Source organism: Triticum dicoccoides, chromosome 5B (assembly GCF_002162155.2).
Source record: "Triticum dicoccoides isolate Atlit2015 ecotype Zavitan chromosome 5B, WEW_v2.0, whole genome shotgun sequence".
Classification (NCBI taxonomy): Eukaryota; Viridiplantae; Streptophyta; class Magnoliopsida; order Poales; family Poaceae; genus Triticum; species Triticum dicoccoides.
The window spans coordinates 666,894,226-666,899,975 of record NC_041389.1 but is presented as its reverse complement, the minus strand read 5'-3'; the positions used below and the strand labels follow the sequence as shown (position 1 = coordinate 666,899,975).

Here is a 5,750-nt window from a genome sequence, read left to right as displayed (position 1 = left end):
GATGTGTAGTAATTTAGATGTGTAGTTCATAGATTTTCTGTTCATAGAATCTTTATGATTTTTTTCTGTTGTAATTTTGTTTATAGAATTTTAATGATTTTTTTGTTCATAGTACGTATTTAGAAAAATGAAAAAAATAAGAAGAGAAAGTGTTTAATATAATTAGTTAGAAAAATACTAGTTTATTTTTAGTAATTCTACTTTATTTTATTTATAGTAAGTGCTTCATATATAGTTGAACTAGCTAATTGATTTAATAAACTACTTTATTTTACTATATATAGAAGTAGTTTGTTTTTAGTAAGTACTACTTTATTTATTTATAGTAAGTGTTTAGTAGTTGAACTGGTTGATTTAATTAATAAAACTACTTTATTTAACTATATATAGAAGTAGTTCCCGCATTGACGTCGGTGATGCCTATCCCGCATCCTCGTCGTCGTCGACTCGGCGGTGGAGGCTTGCTAGATCAGGGCCATGTTCGGGACTGGGCTCCGCCGGGCTGGTATTGGGAGGTGCTACCTTCCGGGGGACGTAGGTTGGTGAGGAGGCAGCCCATTGTTGACCCGATCCTTGTTTAGTGGCGGTCGCGTGGTCCAGTGACGGCGCCGAGGCTTCCGGACACCACGGAGGTGGTACGTCACCATGTCAGCGAGGAGGACGAGCACGTCCATCGCTACATGGTTGCATTGGAGGGCAGGTTCGACAATACCTGGCAGGTTCTCCAGGGATCTCACTTGAGCTATGATCCTGTGATGGTTCCTTATCTTTGGGTGTCCACCGCCCGCGTCGATACCCGTCGGGCGCTACGGTTCTAGTTGTATTAGTGATGCTATATTAGTGATAATATTCGACGATGTACGGACACCAAGAGATGATGTACTTTTGCTTATAATTATTGAATGCATGCTAATTTGAATACTACTTTATTTTATGATTTGGTTTGCTTATTTTATGATTTGGTTTTGCTTACTGAATGCTCATATTGGATAAGTTCTCCATCATTCCCGTGTGCTAGACAATTTGATGTAATAATGCACTCGGGAATGAAAGGAGGAGCTACGTACATCACCGATAATCAACCCGTGATTAATAATCTAGTTTAATATTTGAATTATGAACATAGGCCAGAAATGTCGTACTCGGACGACGAAAACCTCCCGGGGGAGTGCGACTGGTGCCACGACGATCGAGGTATCTGCGACAGGTTCATTGAGCTGGACGAAGATCGTCGCTTCAGCATTAAGCTCGAGGAGACCTTCGATATTCATACGGTACGCAACCGGCGATTAGGTATCTGCAACATTTTTTCGTAATTACTCATGATTTCAACTATTTTAATCATGACAATATTTTTCATCTTTTCCAATTCGACTAGCTGATCCCATGCTTTGCAAGACGCTATGTCTTGGAGAGGATGGGTTTTGAAGACCATGAAAGTTTCGAAACCAAAAAAATTATCCTAAGTACCCATCATGGTGTGGATTTTCAAGTAAAGTTGTACAATGCTCAGAGTGTAACCCATTTTGGTTGCAAAAATTGGGAAGCACTTTGCAAGATGTATGGTTTTGATGAGGGTATGCTTGTTACCATGGATCTTGGTGATCCTACAATCGAGCAAGAGAGACTTACGATTTTCGTCCTTGTGGATACACCTCCAATTCTTCCCCCATGTGAGCTTAACATAGTTATTAAGTAATTTATATTGTTTATTTCAAAATAGTTGACAACTTATTCTCCATTGACAGCTTATTTTCATTCTTCAAAAAATGTGCGGAAGATGGTAGACAGAACCTACTACACCGAAGGCTCCAAACTAACTTATCAGGAGAAAAATAATCTGGTCGCATTTTGTACTGATCTTGAGAATTACAATGTCTACAATCGAACTCCTCAACATTATGGTCAATACGTGCCACTAGTGCACGCGTTGAACTACGGTAACTACCATGGAGATACCCTGGTAAATTTTTTTACTATTACGACATCCGTGCATCTTTTTGCACACTTCTAAAACTAGTACATCATATCATTGCTAACTACAAAGTTATTACTATGTTTTTCAACAGATAATCCCAAATGATTGTGTGCCTCATCTGATGTATACACACGGTAGCCTTCATGTTTTGAACATACAACAAGGTCTTCCTACGAATCTGAACTGTCCATACCGGGTTTCTAAAAAGAAGTGGAGACATGACAATCAAAGAATGGAAAAAATGTATGGACAGTCGTAAGGAGCTTCTTGGAAGCAACATTCAGTGGAGGGCAAAAATTGGAGACAGGATGATCGCCATTCTTCATAATGGAGAGTCAGGGTTTATATTGTTTTATGCTATTTTACCTTAAGGGTGTTTAGGTCCTACCTGATACTGATGATCATGTGTTAAGAACAATTATGTAGGTCGGGTTCGATGACTATGAGGATGATGATCGTATGACTTATTATTAATAACGAGTAGAAGTTGTATGATGATGCATGATTATTAGGACGAGTACTTGTTATTATATATGTTGATGTATGCGAGCATGCATGAGTTATTATATCAGCGGGTAAAATGAACATATATAGCAGCAGCGTTGGTAAACCAAGGACGAAGATATAAGAGAGGACACTTCTCTCTATTAGCTAGCTAATATAACAACCTAAAATAACCCCCAAAACCTCTAAAGCAGCCACTTTCCAAAAAAAACATGGACTTTTAGTCCCGGTTGGTGCCACCAACCGGGACCAAAGGCCCCTTGACTGGGCTCGGCGCACGGAGCCACGTGGAGGCACATTAGTCCCGGTTCTTGTTTGAACCGGGACTAATGGGTGGAGGTATTAGTAACGGACCATTAGTCCCGGTTCATGAACCGGGACTAAAGGCCCTTACGAACCGGGACTATTAGGTGTTTTTCTACTAGTGCGTGTGGACTTCGATGTTTAGCTTGTTACCTCAGCTACGATCTTGTGCCCCCGGCAGGATCTTGTAGATAGTCAGGCTTCTCAGCCCTTTTCATTTATAGATGTCTGTACTCAGACATGTTAAACTTCCGCATGTGCTTTTGACTTGTATGCTCTGAATGTTGGGTCATGAGACCCATGTTTGTAATATCTCGCTCCTCGGAGCCTATTGAATAAATACTTTAAGTCGTAGAGTTTTGTTATGATGCCATGTTGTATTTACACATATCGAGCATATTATGTGTATGATTGAAATGATTGGTATGTGTGGGATCCGACAACCTAGTTGTCTATCCTTGGTAGCCTCTCTTATGGGGAAATGTAGTCTAGTGCTTCCACTGAGCCATGATAGTCTGCTAAAGTCCGGTTTATCAGAGTCCTGTTAGCCCAGTTGCTACTACTCCGGAACACTTAGACTGGCCGGCATGTGTCCTTCTTCGATCCTGTGTCTGTCCCTTCGGGGAAATGTCACGACTGTCTTTCGGAGTCTTGTTAGCCTGCTACAGCCCGGATTTTCGGAGACCTGCTAGCCCAGTTGCTACAGCCTGAATTCACTCGCTGATGACCGACCTGTTCGTTGCTGGGTCATGTATGCATGTCCCTGTAAGTTAGTGCCACTTTGGGTTCACGACTAGTCATGTCGGCCCGGGTTCTCTGTCATATGGATGCTAGCGACACTATCATATACGTGAGCCAAAAGGCACAAACGGTCTCGGGCCAGGTGAGGCGGTACCCGTGGGAATACCATGCATGAGACCGCAAAGTATGATGGGTTACATGCTAGATCGATGTGCCTTAGGATCGGGGTCCTGACATAAAAAAATATTCCCACTAAAAAAAGTGAAAACCAATTTTTTTTGGAGAAATTGTGAAAAACTGAAAACCAATATTTGAGTGACGTTTCCATTTTTAAATTGATAATCCAGTCCCACTCACAGCCCAACAGCTCAGCCTAGTAGTCCACTGTGCATCTAACCCTAACCCACACGCGAGCTCGCTCGCAGGGACTCAGCCGCCGCCTTCTCTTGAATCTCACTGCGAAGGCGCGATCAAGCACAAGGCGATGTCGCCCTCGGGTAACGCAGTCCTCATCCCGACCCTGTTCCTCGAGGCGCCTTCTGGTCCTGGCGTCGACTCTACGGGCGCAGAGTCGGCGGTCGGCAGAGACGCCGTCGGGAACGCGTCGTGTGGCCTGGCTCTCGCCGGGGAGGCCGGCGTCCGGGCGGAAGGCGGCACGGGGCGCAACTTCGTCCTCCATCCATGCGACGCTCGCGATGGTGGCCGCAGGCGCGCGGGGCGACACGCGTAGCGAGTTCCTGGGGTTCTTTGGATCGGCGTCGCTCGACGAGCTGCACCGCACCGCGGCGACCGAGCTCGTCGGCAGGCTCAATGGCATAGCGTAGACGTCCTTCGCCTGCGGCGTATGGGTGGACCAGAGGCTGGCGCTCAGGCCAGAGTTCACGGTCACCGCCGCGTCGCGGTACGGCGCCACGGCGGAATCCTTGGACTTTGTGTCAGGGGCCGAGCAGGCGAGGCAGCGCGTGAACGCCTTCGTGGCGGACGCGACGAACAAGCTCATCCGCGACGTCCTCCCTCCCAGCTCCGTAGACTCGTCCACGGCGGTCGTCCTCGCCAACGCGCTCTACTTCAAAGGGGCGTGGACACAGCCGTTCGACGTCTCCACCGTGCCGTTCCACATCCCAGGCGGCACCACCGTGCGCGTGCCATCCATGACCACAAGCCGGTCACAGCGCATCGCGGTCTACCCGGGCTTCAGGGCCCTCAAGCTGCCTGTACAAGAACGACGTGCAGTAGCAAGCTGAATTCTACATGCTTATCCTACTACCGGACAGGGACACTGTTAGTCTCGCCGATCTGTATGACAAGGCTGTGTCGACGCCGGAGTTCATCAAGACGCACACGCCAGCGGGTAAGGTTCCAGTCGGGCGGTTCATGGTCCCCAAGTTCAAGTTCACGTATGAGTTTGAGGCGTCTTCGGACATGCGAAAGCTTGGTGTCAATAGGGCTTTTCATGGCGGCGACTTCTCCGGTATGGTGAGCAGCAGAGATGGGGGGCTCACCATCACCGGGGTGTACCATAAGGGCACCATTGAGGTGGACGAGGTAGGCACCGCGGCCGCCGCTGCCACCGGCGTCGTAATCGGGCGTACTACGGCACCACGACCAAGGCATCTGGTGGATTTTGTGGCGGATCGGCCCTTCTTATTTGCCGTGGTTGAGGAGATGACAGATGCGGTGTTGTTCCTTGGTCACGTGGTTGATCCTCTCACTTGCTAATTGGATAAATAACTATTCTACATAAAATCTGGATGATTGAATAAATCATTGAAACATTGTTCCTCGATCATGTGGTTAATCGTGGCACTTGATGCTAGGAGGACATGCCACAACTGTTGTTGACGCGCCGATCAGCGATGGTCGCTCTCATCATTTTAGAGACAAAATAACACACAAATGGTTGTGCATGTTGTCTCGAGTCAAACTTTGTAAATTTTGACCAAGTTTATACAAAAAATATTAACATCCACAATACCAAATCAATATCATTAGAATCATCATTCAATATATTTTCATACCACATATATTTGTTATTGTGAAAGTTTAGATTGTTTTCGGTAAGCTTGGTCAAAGTTTATAAAGTTTGACTAAGATCAAAGCTAATATGCGGAGTAAATAAAAACGAAGGGAGTAGTAAACTAGTACTCCCTCTGTAAAATAATATAAGAGCGTTTAGATCACTAAAGTAGTGATTTAAACGCTATTATATAGTTTACGGAGGGAG

At 45.7% G+C, this 5,750-nt stretch overlaps 1 pseudogene; it reads left to right on the top strand.

Annotated features, from left to right (window-relative positions):
* Positions 1–4,010: 4,010 nt before the first annotated feature.
* Positions 4,011–5,245, top strand: LOC119310443 (annotated as a pseudogene).
* The last annotated feature ends 505 nt before the right edge of the window (positions 5,246–5,750 follow it).